The sequence below is a fragment of the Phalacrocorax carbo genome, chromosome 1 (assembly GCF_963921805.1).
Source record: "Phalacrocorax carbo chromosome 1, bPhaCar2.1, whole genome shotgun sequence".
Classification (NCBI taxonomy): domain Eukaryota; kingdom Metazoa; phylum Chordata; class Aves; order Suliformes; family Phalacrocoracidae; genus Phalacrocorax; species Phalacrocorax carbo.
In genome coordinates, this window is record NC_087513.1 from 94,561,809 (window position 1) to 94,580,399 (window position 18,591).

Sequence of the window (18,591 nt, forward strand, 5' to 3'; positions counted from 1 at the left end):
TCTTACTCTCAACTCTGAAAACTCAATCGAAGCTGTTCGAGAAAGTGGTTGCTACACTAACTAACCTATAGTTCACACGTGGTTTTCTTCTTAGTTTCTGGTGAAATATCTCCCTCCCCCTTTGCTAGTCAGAGAGCCTGAGGGAAAGATGACTAAGGTGGTACTTTAGATTTAGGAGGGGGAGCAGACAATTGAAAGAAGTTGCCCTTTGCTTCTGGCTTCTGTAAACTTGTCTGGGCTGTGAGTCAGACTGTGAAGAATCAGTGAAATGTCTTCACATGGATGCAGTGTAGAGATGCTTTTGCGTAAGTTTAATGAAAACTTGTAGCTCTGTTCAGATGATTTCGGTCACATACCTGACCTTTTGGTACCATGGTAGGTATCATTTGGTACCATGGTAGGTCATGGTACCTACTGCTGGTGTTGGCTTCCTGTGGCTGGTTTTTAGGCCCCAAATTAAAGATCTCTTCAGCAGCGCTGAGCTCTTTCCGTTGACTTGACCTGGGAGAGAGGCAGAAGTTGGATCATTTCAGTCTGTGGCTCCTTGGGATGGGCTTCAATCATTGCTTATGTGGCTCGCAAGGCCTTTCTGGGGAGGCCCTGAGCTGCCCTGTAAGCTTCAAATTCAGGCTTGTCATAAAAGGGACCTGGAACTACATAAACACTGCTGTTCATGGCTAGCCAATAAACCCTGTGGAGCTGAGCAGGTGCATTATCCTCAGGCAGACCACAGGTCCTTTCCCAAGGACTTTCACTCCACTAAAACGAGCCCAGTAAGTGATGCAAAGAAGGATTGTAAGAAGAATTGGAAATCTGAGGTCACAGCAATCAAAGTAGCACCGTAAGCATCCCTCAAGATCTATGACCTTGTCCTTTGCACTCTGCTGCAGTTGGGTGTACTGTGTAGGCGTAAGAACTGGGTCACCAGTGGCAGCCCATATACATTTTGAAGGGAAGTGTTTTAGGAGCAATCTGAGGAAAGCCACCAAGATAGTAGTGTGCTATTATCATTATTCATCAGTAGATTTCCAGGTGGCTTCAAAAGCCAGTAATAATAGCTAATCCCATCAGCTAGATAAGAAACCAGAGGCAAGGAGAAAGAAAGAAGCTTGTCTGACGGTACTCAAGGAACCACAGGAACTTCATCCAAAGGCAGTTGTAGGCTTGCAATTATCTTTCTAGTTGCCTGCTCTTTCTAAACTTGCTGAATAACGCAGTGAGCAAGGACTGATGTGTAGGTCATTTACGTTTAGTTCATGTCTTTTGTGCACTCACTTTGATCAGAGACCCTACCTGCAATACTGCTTTTGCTCACTGCTAGGATTGCCAGGATTTTCAGATCAGCCATTAGACAAAAACTCAAAAATGTGCTGCAAACTCTTTTTCCTTGAAAAATTTCATCTTTCTAAGTCAAGATTGCTGGAACAAGATGAGAAAAAAGCAGACCCAGACTAAGAAAAATTACACTAAGGCAAATTCAGTACGCTGTGACTCCAGGGAACTCTGACCTAGACCCATGTCTCTAGTCTCATTGCATTTTGTGAACATTTAGGCAAAACTATGAAGGCCTTTTTTAAGTGAGGTGAATTCATATACAGACATTTTAGAAAGTTGGTTGTGAAACATGCTTGGTCATTAATGGATTTCTCAAAAAAGAAGGGGGGTGATTCAAACTGAGGAATAAACACTCGTCTTACTGGTATGGGCTTTTAATGGTGCTTAAGACATTACCACGAATGCTCTGATGGACCTATATAAAATAAATCTTCCTATTGGGATGGGGGTGACTCACCAGGAGCTAACTATACCATTGGGTCAGCTGCTCTGGTGCTCAGGATAGATGGACTTCTCTTAACAAAAATAAGAAGAGGAGGGGGAAAAGACTGTCTTTAAAAGTGAGCAGATAGGAGAGGATGATTTACTGCAGAGAATATACAGTTTTTATCTGGCTCTGTCCTTGCCCCTGGCCCTAGTCGCAGGCTGGTATGGTTTTTCATTTTCTCAAACTTTCTCACACATGTCTGTGAATAAAAAAACATGCATATGTAGAGTAAGTTTATAATATGGATCAATTTATTTTTGCAACTCTGTAGGGGAATTGTATGTATATATGCATGCAAAACATAAGTATGTAAAATGTATTGTGTGGGAGTACATAAGGCAGCAAAACTCTTTCAAGAAGATTAGTCTTTTTATCCAGTAGTTTATTACTTCAGAAGTTTTGACTTTCTTTTGTTAAAAATAGCAACTTTTCCCATACTGTTCCCTTGGATTTGCAAATGGAATGCACTAGTGAAGACCTGCAGTAAAAAACAAAGCTCTATGGGGAATAGAAGTTAGGTTTCTAATGGTTTTCTATCCTGAGAATGGATGCCAACATTGACTCTCCCATGCGTAGTAAGGATGAAGCATAGTCTTCATCCATCGGTGAGGACCCTAATGACCCTCCCAATTTCTCTCAATAAATTTAGAAATCTGTAAGTCTGTGTGAACTAGTAAATCTTACAGTCTCCTCTCTCTGTTCCCATAAGGACCCCAGGAAACGTGTTTTGTGTGCACCTTGTGGCACAGAGGGCTAACTTAACACTGCAAAGGGCTGATCTGCTGCCTGGAAAATGACATACAGTGCATAAAGAAACTTCTAGCCCTCACCCAGGGCTGAAACCTGCCTGTGCAACCAGTAGTGCAGAGGCAGATACCTTTGTACTTTATAGACACAGTAAACAAAGAATTTTTGTTTCTTCTTCCTTAGCTGTCATAATGAAATTTTGTTATTGTAGTGGTTTTATCTGTCTCCTGATGAACATGAATGTCGTTAGCCTCTTTCCCACGCTGTCTACTTTGCTGTCTCAAGGCACTGCTCTTGAGTTCATGGCAGCCCTTTCTTTCCACGCCTTGTGTCCCCAGCTGCGAGCGCAGGCTGGGCTGTGGTGGCTGCGCCTGAGCCCTGGGACAGCTGATGGGAGGGAGTGCTGCAGCAAACCTGACTGCTGGCATGCTGTTGCTGGGCACTGAACTGCTCTGGAACAGCCTGAGCTGGGGATTGGGATTTTCAAGCTTAGGTGCAGAGAGCCATGGTGTGGATGCATACCTTCAGCTGCCTGTCTTTGGTCCTTGAGCATGAGCAAATGAGAGGTATCCTTGCTGCAGGGACAATGGCAATTGTCCCCTATTACTCTGGGCTGGAGGGAGCAGGAGCATGGCTAATAAGAGCTTTATGTGCTTTCTAGGAAGGTGCTGGAAAGAGCTGTGGGGGAAGGCAGCCTGCTCCTCTTTCCCTCCCATTCCCCAGTTGATGCCTGGGCTCCTGTTCCCTGACTCCCATGGGAGGAAGGCCCTTTGCTTTCCTAGTTGTTGCTCCTTAGCTGGGGCTGCAACTATTTATTAAGCCCTCTTGCCCTTCCTCGTGCTGCCTGTGCTCCAGAAGCCCAGCAATGGCACCTTCCTGCAGGGATCTACTGGTCACTGTCATCCACCTGGAAATGCCTCCCCTGCCAGCCCTGCATCCATCCCTACCCTGTCCACCCCATGCACGGTGGGCCTCTTGTGACAGCTTCTGCCCCAAAGAGCTCTTGGTCTAGATTCTACGTGCAGGGACAAGTGCAATAGGGGCCCTACTTCAAAAAGATGTCTTTCCCGGTCACTGGCTTGATGTCTTCCCAAAGGCCTCTTGGAGCAGATAGGTGTTTGGGGAAGATTTGAATAAGGAGAGGGAGAAGGCCCTGCAACTCCATCTGGGCCTCTATCACCTGCTCTCCACTTGTGTACAGAGTTTATACGCTGCTGCGGCGTTGCCCTTGTTATTGTGCTGGTGGCTCTGGTTCTTGCTCTGCCTGTTTATTTTTACTCCATTGTTGAATTTATTGGTCCTGGACTCTTTACTCTTGTTGGCTCCTGATAAATTACTGCCTCTTATTAGCCTTAAATTACTGCCTCTTACCAACCTTTAATTAGTTGCTGCCATCATATCTTGGTGCCACATCCCCTTAATTAGTATTGCCATACTACATGAGACTCCTCCGTCCCTTTGTTAAATCCATTAGCTTTGCTTTCAGCTTGCTTTGGCCATTTTCTCATCTTTCCCTGCCCCTCCTTTCCCATCTCCTTTTGTCTTGTGTTGATACTATGGAGCATCATCCCCATCCTTTTCTGTGAGCCTTTATGGTTTTACTGCAACCCTCTTGGCTCATCCTGTGCCACCAGCTCTGTGCAGCCTTGTTCCTCCACAGCCTGTGTCACATCTGCCGTTTTGGGGCTGAGGGGTGTTGGTGGATTTCTTTTGCTGTCTTCTCTCTTTCTGCTTTTATGCATGCTCTGATATCCTCTGCCTGTCCAATTTCCCACATTTCTTGCTTTGCTAGTGGTTTGGATTTTTTCTGCTGGTGTCCCAGTTGCTTTGGTGGGACACACGTTGCAACTGCCAAGCTTCATTTTGAGACCTGCTTTTCTGCTCAAGACTGGTGCTGATGCCTCTTTGGTGCCTCTTTTCTCGAGCAATTCCCAAGAGCCTCCATCCTGTTGTATTCAGTCCACCATGTCTAGCTCTGGTACTTGCTTTTCCCCACTGTGTCTGTGCTTGCACAGTAAGATCCTGCCTCTCCTGGGGCCTTTGAGTGATTCGCCTCTGTGGAGCTCAGGCTTCCTGCGCTTTTACAGCATTCGGTTTCCATCACCACCCTCTCTGTCGTGCTGTGTTGCTGTTCCCAGAGTTGCATCTGTTCCCAGAGTTGCATCTGTTCCCAGAGTTGCATCTGTTCCCAGTCATCTTCTCCCCTGCCCATTTTCCCACTTGTGCAAATCCTATCAGCTTAATCTTTCCTTTCTAGCATCACTGACGTGTTTTCTTTTGTGTCTGTTACTACCAAAGTGTTGGCTGTGGAGAAGGCAAATTGAAACTTAGGGAGACTAGAAGAGGAAGGAGAAGTGATCAAAGCTAGAAACAGCCAACCCTTGTTGCTGTTTAACCTATTCTACCATCTTAGACTTCTCTTCAAATTCCTCTGGTCATAACCCATTGCTGAAATGTCCAGTGCCTGCTTCTCTCCCCCATGTGAAGGTCCCAGTGCTCATGCAGTCTCTCAGCCCTTGTGCCTTTTCATTCACCTATGCTGTAGGCTGGCCACAGTCTGCAGCTCACCCTCCTGCCCACTCTGCACGTGGGACTTTATTTAGAATAGCCCCTCTGACTTGCTTTGCCCTCTCAACATGGGGGCCAGCAATTGCCTTGGCATTGCCATTTCTTTCCCAAAGCTTGGACATAGACACTTTCAGCTATTGTCTGTGTGCACCCAGCGTGTTTGGTTTGCTCTGCCATGTCTTTGTGGCCTAGGTCGTGTACCTCATTGATGCTGTTGATGGAGGCTGGTGAGGCTGGGGGCTTTTGCTGGGACCTGGGAGTCCTCTGTGGTGCAACCCTCGTTCAACAGCCTCATTCCCCCTGGCCAGCGCTGTCAGTTCTCAGGACCTGTCTGCTTGCTCCAAGCATTTGGTGAGATTGCAGGAATGATTCTGCCTATGTAAGTCATTAGTTTAACTAATATTGTATCTCTTTATTGTAAAAATGCTCTTTGAGGTTGATTAATGAGGAGTGGGTGGAGATAGAATGAACTCTGGTTTTGCAGGTGAAACGCCATTCCTTTAAAACAAAATACTTGTAATGTTAAAAAAAATAAACCCACTTAAAACAAACCTCTACTTCTTCCTGTGGGGAGACTATGTCTCCCATAGAAAGTTATATTTTCTCCTTTTTTTTTTTTTTTTTTTTTTTTAGCAATGAATTCCCTGCACGTCCTTGTCTGTCTGTCTTTGGTCTCCCTCTTAATGAAGAGCTAACATCTTGGGTTGCCAGGATGTAGCCCAGTGGTTTGTCCCTTTGAAACATATTAGGTGCATGACATAAGGTATAAAACCACTCTGATATCTCGCAGCTTTCTGACTCTGCTTTTGTAGTGCCACAGCAGCTACCAGCTCCTGTTACATCTCACAGGGCCTCTTGCACAACAAGTTGTTGACTTAATGATAAATCTTAGCAAACTTTCAAAATGCCCCTGTGGAAGTTGCTCCCTCTGTGAAGAAACGTGCCTGAGAGCGAGCGTGGTGCCTGGCTCTTCCTGGGCCATACCCCAGCAGATGGGAGGCTGCTGCTGCCCAGGGGCATCCCGGTGGGCTGCTGCAGAGGGGACAGCGGAGCTCCCTTCCACCCAACGGGCACCGTCCTTGGCCAGGCTGGCAGAGCCCTTGCAAACTGCAACAAGCCCAGAAAGATCCCCCTCCTAGGTGTGGTTCCTGACTGTCATGACCTTATCAGAAAGCCATGGGGAAATCTGTGTTAGGCCTATTCTCTTGCTAAATAGAAGTTCAGCTTCCAAGTCTGTCAGCCCAGCTGGGAACTTCTTTCCAAGTGGAAGTGCCTTGGGGAAGGCAATGTAGAGAAATGCTGCAGCTTTTGCAGCCATCTTCACATCCAGTTTCTGATACCACCAGCCTCTTTTGGTGCATGACTTGATAACACCTTGGCAGTACCCATGGCAGTAGGGGAGGAATTCCTGGTCATCACCACAGTGCTCTGTTCTCCGGTGTTGTTAAAGACCATCTTTTGATTTTTCTCCATGAGACACACTAACCAGAAAAGAAAGCCTCACTGAACAGTTTTAGAAATATCTGGTCATTTTTGTTGTACGATACATAACTTCCTTAAAAAACCCTGGAGCAACAGTGTAGGGTGCCCTTTCTTGCAGATCCCTTGTGCCCTGTGGCTGGTTCGGGTGAGGATGGTTTGTGGTGCTGACATTGATGGTTAAGCTGCAGATGTGGACACTGGGCTGCTGAACAGAAGATGAATGGATGAAGTTAAAAAATCTGCATCTGGTCACAGCCCAATGCCTGTCTGCCTTGGCATACTATGCACTGGGATGTGTGAAGAGTAGGAGGGGTATGTGTGGGGGAATATGCCTTGGCACCATGGCAGCATGAGCAGTGTGGCCCCTGCCTGCAACGGTGGAAGCAGGTGGGGGATGATGTGAGCCTGGGAGCTCTCAGCAGCATGGCTCAGCTTGCTCTCCCCTGCTATGCCAGGCTGTGGCCCTGGCTCTCCCTGTGGCTCAGCCCCCATTTCTCCTTCTCTCCATTGCTTTTCTTTGCTTTCTGATGAGCTAAACCTTGTTTTAGAGAGGGAGGGACGCTTGTGCAAGTGAAAGAGTTCCTCAGCAGTGAGGATAGCAGAGGATGGTTCTTAAAGCCTTCTCTTGCCTCTCCCTCTCTTGCTTTTAGAGGAGCAGCAAAGCACCTCCTGCATCCCAGGGCCATGCAGAAGCTTACCTGGGATGCTGGCACCAGGAGGGTGCTCTCAGATCCCCAAGTTGCTCTCTGGTGGTGACCCCACTCCCAAAGCTGTCTGTGCAAATGCATGTGTGAGTGTGTGGGAAAGGCTGGGGCTGAAGGACAAACATGTGCTGTTTGTCCTGCGAAAAAAACCATATCATCACACAGAGCCTGTCCTGGAGCTGTGTGCAAGCTCATGAGGTATGCGCAGGGATAGAGGTCTGCATGATGGGGACTGAGTTTGGTGTTAATCCTCATAACATCGCATTAGACTCATGGTGTTTCTAGTGCAAGGATTTTGGAAGAGTGACTCTCCAGGCACTATCAGAAGACATGCAAATGCATGTAGAGCCAGCTCATGCACCCAGCAGGGAACAAGCCTTCCCTTAAGGTAAGAGTGGGTGGGCTTGTTAGTTGTCTGGGCCTGAGAGGCAGGAAACACCCCAGCGTCAGTCCTGGCTCCAGAAGTAGGCAACACAACCATGTTGCTAATTGCAAGCTGCACAGGGACTTTTGACAGCCCTACCTCACACTGGCTCATCCCTGTCTGGAAGGAAAAGGACATCTTTCTGCAGCAGAGGAAGGGGAACTGCAGTCTCCTCTCCGTTTTGACCCACATCCAGTTTACAGCATGTGTGACTCTGGCACAGCTGTTTGGGGGACAACATGCCTTAAACCCATTTTCTTCTTGACATTTCTTAATACATCAGCCATTGCCTTAATGGCATGAAGACAGCAAGGGCGTCCTCTCCCAGGAGAAATCATGCATAGTGGGGGTAGGTCAGTATAGGGCAGAAAGAGGGGTGCAGAGGCTCTGCCAGCTCCCTTCTCCCACTGTGGGAAAGGCTGCCAAGGTGCTGAGCACCAGCAGCACCCTCTCCCTTGGGTGCTAGGCCCTCGGGCTTGTCTGCTTCCCTTGGCAGCAGTCCAGGTGTCTCTTCCAGCTCTGTCCCCGTGTCAGCTGTACGCAGCTTCTTGTGGGTGCTGGCTTGGAGTGGGGGTCAATAATGCTAAATGGGATTGTTTCAGAGAGGGACACAGTGGCAAACTGCCAGCCCTGGTTGGGGAAAAAAAAAAATCTTATTTCCCTGAAGGCTGTTTTTCTGAACAGATCACCCTGCCCTTAGGGAAAGCCTTGTCTTCACCAAGGGGAGCTTGGTACTGATCCCTCCAGGGTTTCAAGTACCAGTGCCTCCTTCTGCAGGATGTGGGATGTCATAAAGTGGTGGGAATGGACCCCAGCTCTGACTCCTCCAGGGATATGTGTTGAGATGCTGGGTTGTGCCCCATCCTTCCTCATGCCCATTCCCACTGATGGCCAACTCCATGGCTCTGCAAGGTGTTGCATGGCCTCAGTAACTTCTCCCACATGCTTTTATAATTTTTTTCAGGGTTTATTTTTAACCTGGGTGCCTTTCCTGTCAGATTTGGTCCCATGGACGACAACTGCCATTAAGAGAGATGAGACCTGCAGCACGGGTATGGATGAGCAGCAGCGGGGGGAGGAAGGCGATGGGAGGAGAAAGCCAGCTACTGTGCTGCAGCCACCTTCTCTGCAAATTGCTGGGTGAGGGTATTGCACTGGAGATCACTCGGCCCATTGAGGCAAAGCGATGCCAGCTCGAGGAGCCCTGCAGCCCACTGGATCCAGGGGATAGTCTGAGATCTGCTCTTGATGTGGTGAAAGCCTGAGGGAGCCTTGCAGGTCCTCTGGGATGTGGAGGGAGGTGAGGTTTTGGGCTGGCTGTAGAAAGGTGTGGAGGGCATTCCTTGTGTTTCTGAGGGGTTACGGCAAGTGCAAAGGGTGAGCAAAGCTATTCAGTTGGTGAGATGAGGCTATAATTAAAGCCTTCTGACCTCCTTGCCTTACCTAATTTCTCTTAAATTGAACCTTAAATCTACTTTCCTTTTCCTTACCCAAGGATAAATGCAAAATAATGCAATTAGGTTCAATGAAAAAACAAATAGTGGAAAACTGAACAGAGATAAGAATCTGATTTCATTTCCTGTCAAATGGTGGTCTTTCTGCTACTTCCTCGCCCTGGCAAAACCTCAATTGCCAAGGGGACCTTTGCCTCATCTATCATTCAAAAATATTATTCCTCTTTAATTTTAACACCCAAAGCCTCCAGTCAAGCAAATATTTAGCGTGTGCAAAGCTTGCACCAAACAAACTGGGACAAATTCCCCACCACTGTAATTATCCTCCAACACTATTCTTTGCTCTCAAATAGCCAGGATACTCTTGCACGGAGGCTGTGGCTCACTGGAGCCCTGAGGCATCACACAGGGCTGCTCTGGCCACTTTTCCCACAGCAAATCCTTCCTTTCTCCCCCAGGAAAGCACTCCAGTTTTAGTGCAGGCACATGGCTCCCTGAGCAGTGAGGACTCGCCTGTGCCGGTGGAGAACAGAGGTGAAACTGGCACATGGCTCTCCTCTGTGCCCACATGTGGAGGCTTGCCCAAAGTCTGCCTTGGCTGTACCTCTGAAAGCAATTGCTACCTGTGAGGGTTAGGCACCTGAAGGAGATTGGGGAGTCTCCACATTGTACCTACATATCCTAAAAAAAACATGGCACTGGGGCCTCAGCTTCATGTCTGTGAAATGGCCGTGGTCCTTCCCCGGGGTCTTCAGGAGCGAGAGAGGAGAGGCTGTGTGAGCGTAGCAGATGGATTGCTTAAGCCCTGCCACAGTGCCCAGTGTCCAAATCAGCTTTCCACTTGCACATAAGAGTTATTTTATTCTGTGATTCCATGCATCTGGTTCCGCAGGGGACACTTACCAGCATGCTCTACTGGAAATGTTCATAGGTAGACATATTCTTGGTTTAGACCCAAGGATAATAAAAATCAGTGGGGTATGCCTTTCATACCCTGTGCATGGAAAGGGAAATGAGACATTGCTTTGTGCAAGGATATTGCGTTTTGGTTGTAAGGCAATTTTTGGTTCCCTTCCTAGAAAGCCCCCTTGATTTTAGTTTCCATTTTCCCATTAAGCAGTTAAATTGTGGGAAACGTTCAGCTTTCCACTTCAACCTTTTTAAAGTAGTGTAAGTAACTACAATTTGCTCTGGTTAAAGCAGCACTGCTGGACTCCAGCCCTTTGTGCATGTACACAGGTTGCTAGAAATAGCCTGTTTCTGTGGGTTGGCCGTGGTGGGCAGCTCAGCCCCTGCCAGCCACTCGCTCATTCCCCCCCTGCTGGGATGGGGGAGAGATTGGACTGGTGAAAGTTCAAAAACTCGTGGGTTGAGATAAAGGCAGTTTAATAGGTAAAGCAAAAGCCACGCACACAAGCAAAGCAAAACACGGAATTAGCTCACTACTCCCCATGGGCAGGCAGGTGTTCAGCCACCTCCAGGAAAGCAGGGCTCCATCAAGCATAACAGTGACTTCGGAAGACAAATGCCATCACTCTGAATGTTCCCCCTTCCTCCTTCTTCCCTCAGCTTTTACTCTTAAGCACACCACCATACAGTGTGGAATATCCCTTTGGTGAGTTGGGGTCAGCTGTCCCAGCTGTGCCCCCTCCCACCGTCTTGCACTCCCTCAGCCTATTCATGGGCAGGGCAGCCTGAGAAGCAGAAAAGGCCTTGACTCCGTGTAAGCACCGCTCAGCAGTAAATAAAACATCCCTTTGGTTATCAACACTGTTTTGGTGACAAATCCAAAACATGGCACCATATGAGCTGCTCTAAAGAAAAATAACTCTATCCCAGCCAAAACCTGTGCACCTGTTGTTTCCAGTGTAGAGGAGTAATAAGTCAGAGCTTTTATCCTGGTATTTTGTTACAAGTGCGTTGTTCAAAGGACATTGGGTGGACTAGATCTGTAGGTAAAACTAAAGCCCTTTATTAGTCCAGCTGTTACAAGTACAAAAAATTAAGACGCTCTTTTGGGAACAGAGTCATTCTTTGCTTTGGGGCTGTAGGCATGAAAACTAGTTTTTTTTCCACCTGTACCAATTTGTTTAATAAAAGGCACAGGCTTGCAATTGTGCACTCATAGCAGGTGACTGCCTCTGTACTATTGAAGCTACAACAGGGCAAGAAGTATAAAAGTAGCACCTGGACAGGAGGAGTTCTGCAAGTATACAGTGAGTGTATAAATCAGGTCAAAGAAATGAACAAATTAACCTGTCAAATTCAATAACTCAACATTGCATGTAATCCAAAGTTCAACTTTGTTTAGGCTTTTGTTGCTCACTCAGGACCAACTGTTCCAGTAACTTGCTGCTGTTTGGATTTTGAGTGTGTGTGTTAGCACTGTTGTTTCAAAGAAGTAATAAAACTTCAAAAACTGGACTTTGAGTTTGCACTGTTTGTGCTTGGGAACTGCAAATTTTTAAATGGGATTTGTCTTTATCACATGGAGAGAGTGTGTGTGAGAGAGAGGGAGTGAGTAAGAGGGAGATCTTTACATATCTACATCATCTTGAATTTCAAAGGGCTTTACAAATCTTAGTCTTCCAAAATCTACTAAAATGCTGTGCTTTGCATATGATTATGTGAAGCTCATTAGTAAGGGTACTAATGAGCCTCTACACACCCGAGGCAGATAAATGAGGTTCCAGAGTAAAATGATTTGCTTAAGGTCAGACTCTTGTAAGCTGACAGCAGAGCTGGAAATAGAAACCATTGTTTCCCAGTTGCTCGTACCGTATTCCCACGGATGGAATGTGTGTGTGTTTTTTTTTTTTAAGATGAAAACACTGCTGTTTGTTCATGCTGTTTTGCTTCTTGTGCTTTCAATGTAATCTTCAGAAATGCAAATGTCCTGACCTAAAGCTATATAAGGCCTTCATTAAAAACCTCTCCACAGTATCAGTCTTCATGCAATTGTATGAAGCAGAAGGGATAGCCCAATTTAACAATTCCCACGCCTCATAAAATGATTGGCCTAGTTTCTTTAAAGTGGGTTTAAGCCATAGCCTCCGATGTGATTTAACACGGAAGCCACACTATTAACAGTCTATCTTCTGCCATTAAGGTAGTGAGTTACTGGAAAGTGAGGGAAGCAGTGTTTGTCTTTCATGCACTAATAGACAATTTTACATTTTTTTTTTTTTAATCTTTATTTTGAGTCTGCAGTGGAGCACACTGACATTCCTTCTCTCTTCTGCTTTGAGGAGCTGTGATTGGGATGGGGATGAGTGTAGGGAGGTGCAAAACTGGTGCTGCACAAGAGAAGCCCCAGTATCAGCATCAGGGCTCTGCCCTGGACACAGGCAGCAACTGAAACACCCCTGCCCACATCCCAAAGAGAAACTGGGGATAGTGTTCCCACTCTGGAAATGGAGAGAGGCTGCATTAGGGAGATGCCTAGAAAGTGCTGGTTACACCCTTCAAAGGGTACTGCACCTCCACGGTGGTGTGCTTTACCTGTGAAGGGTGAAACCTCTTCCATGCTTTTCCTCTTCTCTCCACTACTGTCCCTCCTTCCCTGCTGTGTGTAGAGCGTGCCTTCTCCTCACTTCCCTGTTATTGCTGGAGCAGAACAGCTGTTGGTCTTGTCAACGATTTGGAGCAAGGCCAGTGAAAGGGGTTTTTGGCAATTCTAGGCTTGCAGGGAAGACTTGCGGCCCAGAAAAAACAGAAAAGATATATATACACACATATATATGTAGATATACACATATATACGCATATATGCAGATACACATGAGAAACAAAGCAAGGGAGAGTCTGCCAACAAGCCTACCATGTGAATGCGTGCATGTATTTTTTTGGCAGGGCACATGTGACCGTGCCTGCATATTTTATACCATCTCTTTGTAGTCTTCTCATCCTGAGCCCGTTTTAGGCTTGGATGGCCGGGGACATGAAATCGTTGCCTGGGATGGTGGTGCTGAGAAAGGCGTAAGTACCTGCAGCCGTGGTTTACCTGCGACTGGCCTTTGTGGCACATGGCATGGACCATCTATCCCTGGGCAGATGTTGTTTTCCCCACCAGCGCTTGAGCCGGCGTGTACAACGCTGGCAAGCAGAGTGTGGTAAACGAAAGCAAACAGTTGACTTACTTCTTGTGTAAACCAAACAGATGAACACTCATTCTTCTACTTATCTCAGCAGGGTTGAATCAAATGATGGCCACAGAGTTCAAATACCTCATGTTGATTAAAATCGGGGTTTTTTTGTAGGTTATCTGAAGACAGACTACTTTTTCAATGCACTGAGACAATAGCAATAAAACCTATAAAACCGTGTTCTTCTTTTGGCACTAGCCCATTGTAAACAGCAAGCTACCAGGCTTAATGAGGCAATTCTGTACCATCACTTTTAATAACTGAATGTTTGTCTCCCGGCTATTCAGGTGGGCTATTACTGGTATTTAATATTACTGGCAATGTTGTTATATATTCTGTGCCAGCCCTGGCAAAGAGCAAGGCGATTCTTCCAGATAACAGCCCTGCAATAGCATTTTTTTGGATTTAACTGAGAGAAAGGCCAGGCAAAGCCCCTGCATGCTTGTATTTAGCTTTCCCTTTTCCTTGCAAATGTTTTTTTCAAACACAGAAAGAGTTAAATGTAATAATTACAGGCATAAGCATGTTGATTCTAGCTTCTGTTATAGCAAACATAAAAATGTATTGACCCAAAAGGTATATGTTGATTGAAGCAAAAATTTGACGTCAATATAAACTCCAAAGCACTCTGTATCTTGATGCTTGGCACATGAACGCTGTATCATATATACAGTGTGAAATACTTAGGCTTGTTTTAATTAGATGGAAGATAATCTGGTGATTGTGGTTCTCATGGCAAGTGTAACGATATACAGCACGACTATTTCTGCTGAAAAAAATGAAATTGTCAGCGACAATCTGGAGGGCTGAGCAAACTGTTAAATGATGGCAATTTATTCTATCAATGACACTGATGGTGTTTTCAGAGAAAGAGATTCATATACTCTACCTAGCGTGCCCACATTCTTGGAGTGATTTTTTTTTTCTGACCAGCATGTTTTGTACCAATATTTCCTCCCTACCCAGAAATCTGCCGATGGAGATCAGTTTGTGGCTGAAGCTGTAGACATTTGGTCCCAGTACCATCCCTCCCTCCTCTGTAGATATGCTGGTACTTGTTTGGGCTTCTCCCTCTCCTTGTGCCTCCCACATCTGAGGCTGGGTCCCTTGTACAGATCACCCCACCATTGTCAGCCTTTCTTCATGTAAACCAGTGGTCCTGAGCTCATATTTTTCTCTGTCCCCAGTTCTGCACGGCACTGAATTATCTCCTGAGAGTTATGCAGCCCTGGGCGAACTGGCCTGCCGAGGAGAGGGCAGCAGCATGGTCAAGACCTGTTGAAGCATCGTGGGTGCCTCACAGAGCTCCACCAACATGCTAACTGGCGGATCCAACCACGAGGTTTCCACCACGTGCAAAATGAGGGTAGCTTTTGTTTTGTCTTTCCAGTAAAAGCCCCGCTCGCAGAGTGTGGAGATGAGGCATGGCTGGTGATGAAGGGAGTGTGTGGGCAGCTCCTGGCTCCCAAAGGCCAGGCATGGGGCAGGGTCCCAGGCAGTGGAGGTGGATATGAGTGCTGGGCTGGAGCCCTGGGACATGGGTGTACTGGAACACGAGATGGCTGGGAGCCAGGATGATTGCCTGGGGAGTGTGAGGGTGGAGCAGGAGGGGGTGGCATATCTGAAGCTCCATGAATGGCCATGCTTGAGAAAACTATGATTAGGATTAGATTTGTAAATCTCCCAAGAAGGCCTTGGGAGAGCACCCATTGTGATTCACAGGGCTTCCTCTTGCCTGCACTGCACTGTGTGCAAACCCCGACCGAAGCCCCTACTGCCCCTCCGGCAGGGATGTTTCCCCAGCCGTGAAATCTGCATGTTCAGTAGCTGCGCCTGTCTCTGCCACGGAGCCTGCTATCAAATCTCAGCATATCAAAGCCCTCATGCCTGGGCTTTGGCTTTCCTCTGTTTCTGTGAATTGACTAAAGCTTGCATTCATTTTTGCGAGCCCCCAGTGTGGGCCATAAATGTGGATAATGTAACCCTGTATGTATTCTCCAAAGCAGCACCCAAGAAAAGAAAGGCAAGGTGGAAGATGAAAAAAAATCAGGTGTTTCTTGGTTTCTTAAGACAGATCTGACCTCATACATAGGCTCATGTTTTTTTCCCATTCCTTTTTCCTCACCTTGATACATAAGTGGAGACTGGTTTCACAGAGTGCTGATCTTGCCAAGCCAGTATTAACCCAGGATTAGCCTGAACCTGGGCTTGGGAGAACGACTTAATTTGAAGGCAATTTGGAGTGGCGCTTTTTTCCCCTCTGTTTTAGGGTATCCCCATGTCCCACTTTCAAGCATTTTTTTTTTCCCTTTCAGAAACTCTAAAGGGAAGAAACTTTAATTAGGATTTTTAAATTAAACATAAAAGAGGACATTCTCAAGCTCCAGCCTGATTCTGGCACTTTATGTCTTAAGAAGGAGATTGCTGACTTGAGACCTGAAGTGTTCCCCATTTTAATAACTTGGCTACATTAAAAACACAGCGTGTGTCTGTCTATTTCCTTGGAAAATGCTCAGGGGCTTAATGAAGAATTAAGCACATTGACTAGTTTTCCTTGAGCCTTGATGGATAATTCGCAGGGTTTTCTTTTCAAGCAAGAATACCTTTTTATCTAAGTATTTTCAGGTATTTGAGCTATGTGGTAAAATAAGGTCTCCAACAAGCATTTTCTTCTATTTTTCAGGGTTTCTTCTCTGTGCTAGCTCTGGTGCCTTCAGGGAAAAATGTGGCAGACAAGACTGGTGCTTAACAGCAAAAGCCAGCTGGAGAATCCCACTGCCTCCTCTTCCGGGGAAGAGCAACAAGGACATCCAAGTCAAAGCAGCAAAACAGAGAACTTGCGTTTTCCCTCTTCTTCCAGGTGACTTTTAACACAACACGTTTTTGTGATAGTAATCTGTTGTTTCAGGCCACTGCCCACATACGTGGATCTTGGGGGGACAAAAACCTAATACTTCAGAGGAAATTTTGTGATCCACGGTAACCCGGTTATGCGATGTGGCAGACGCAGGGTAAAGAAAATGGGAGCGCTTGTTTCCATACCTGCCACATCTCTTGTTTGAGGACTGAACGTCCAGTTTATTAAGAAATGGTGGTGATGTATTATTATAATTTACTAGTGTTGTGTAAAGCAGAAATTCGGTCTCCTGCATTTTAATGGCGTGCTTTTTGTGACTGCTTTTGTGTTTAATACTGCAAGGTAAAAAGCATCTGGAGGCAATAGAAGGAGGCACTTTAAATATAAATACAAAGCAGTTGAAAATGAAAGGCTCCTTACATGAGGCATAGCTTCTGCTGTGTCACCTGGATCACTGGGTGCGAGCCTGTCCCAGGGGCAGTGGTCTTGACCCCCAGCCATGGCTGGGCTCTGTTCTCAGAATGCAGGGTACAGTACAGATTGGCCATGCAAACTTATCTTGGTCACCAAAGGCGTTTATTAAACTCTGACTCACTCTGCAGAGAGACAGCTTGTGTAGGGGAGGTAACTTTTCAAGGCAGTCACTCTTCAAAGCAAAACTGCTCTTGAAGAAACTGGGTCTTTCCCACTGATGAGCTCGGGAGCTCTGTGCTGGCACTTCTTCCATGCTGCAAATGACGTCACGGGTATCCACCTGAACAGCAGAGTGCGTTAGGAGACAAACCGCCGAGCCCGCTTGTTGTAATTTACCAATAAATCAAGGTTTCATATAGTTTGTGAACTAGTACTAGGTGATTCATCCTTCTCTTGGTAGGTGGGTGACGTTCCTGTTGCTAGACTGGTTATTTCCCTGCCTTCAATACTGACGCTGTACGAAACCCATCTTTCTCAGGGCTCCTCTTTCTGCTGGCTCCTGGCATGTGGAGGCTGAGAGTTTGGATGTCTCCAGCTACACCAGTGCATCACCAGGGAGGATGACAGGGAGCAGCCTGGCAGTGTGCTGTGCATCCTACCTGACTTGGCTTTCTAAGGGTTCAGGGATCTCCTGCTCTAATCCTTGCATATAGCCCAGGTGCAGGATTCTTGCTTAGTCAGCCTGCCTTCCTTTTCTCTACTTTTTCAGGAAAAGCTCAGCAAAGATGCCGCATACAGGTAGGGTAGAGGCTTCAGCATGAGGCGTCAGAAATCATAGCAGGCCGACCAGTGCAATGGCAGGCCATTTTGTTGTGTTGCAATATTGGCTCTGCCATTAGCTGCCCATCACAGTTGTGTTTGGTGCACTGGGATAATTTGGATGGAGACAAAATTCTGTGTAGCTGGGGTGAATCATGGGCTGCAGGAGCTGTGTGAGCTCCAGCCATGTCTTGCAGGGCGAGCTTGCATTTTGAGTGACTCAGATGTTATCTTGCCTCAGGTTCTTTCCAGGCTGTCAAAATCAGTGCTGCTGGATGATCATGTGGATGCCAGAGCACAGATGGTTTGACCTTATTCTCCTTTTTTAAAGCAAATTGGTGCCTTTTACATATTCTCATCCTGGTGTAAATCTAGCTAATTTCTGCCTATTCAGAAGAAATCCTTAGTAGCCTTAGACGTTTATGTACCATTGAGTTGCTACATATCCACTTACAAAACTAATATTCAGTGTCTGTGTTTGCAGCTAGACAGCATGTGGGATCTGGCTGGGGTAAGCCGAAACCTCTTATGGATTATTAATAAACCCTGTCTGTGCTCTATGGTGGATGCCTCTATCAGTTGAAATAACATGCAACCAGTTAAATATTTGGATTCTGTATAACAACTGGAATAGCAAAGAAACGGAGAGCCGGTAACATTATTATACAATTTATAAAGCCAAGCTACACCCATATCTTGGTTAATGTGAGTGTTTATATACACTTACACACACATATCTGTGTATCTATATAGTTAACTCTTCAGATGAAGCTTGTACTGCATGTGACATGCTGCTTGATAAACTTTGGACTGAAGTGGAATAAATTGCTCTTTTATTTGCTGAATAAAAATATAATGATTTAAACTTAGCTCCTTGCATTTGCTTCCCTGAAGACATAGTGTGCTACTTCTGGTTATTTTTTGTATTGCCTTTTTTTCTCCATATAAGCATACAAACTTCTGGTACAGCTGTGCTTCTGGTTTTCTTGGGAAATAAGGAGTGCTAGCAAATATGCAACTTCAACTCCACCAACAAGTCAGTTGATGCTGGGAGAGAGGAGGTGACAGCTGGCAGAGGCAGAGCGCGGCTTCAGCTGGGAACCAGCGCACAGCCTGGCCGTACGGAGCCTGGCTTTTGGCAGAGCCTAGCCCGGG

At 46.3% G+C, this 18,591-nt stretch overlaps 1 long non-coding RNA gene across 3 annotated transcripts; it reads left to right on the forward strand.

Moving 5' to 3' along the window:
• The first annotated feature begins 7,508 nt into the window (after positions 1-7,508).
• Positions 7,509-18,281, forward strand: LOC135316077 (uncharacterized). Of its 3 annotated transcripts, none has more exons than XR_010375525.1 (5): positions 7,509-7,711; positions 8,712-14,397; positions 14,534-14,712; positions 16,030-16,206; positions 17,156-18,281. It is a non-coding gene; the product is annotated as an uncharacterized LOC135316077 (long non-coding RNA). The 3 variants fall into 3 exon arrangements; XR_010375524.1 differs by having other exon boundaries at positions 8,712-13,179; XR_010375523.1 differs by having other exon boundaries at positions 8,712-14,712.
• The last annotated feature ends 310 nt before the right edge of the window (positions 18,282-18,591 follow it).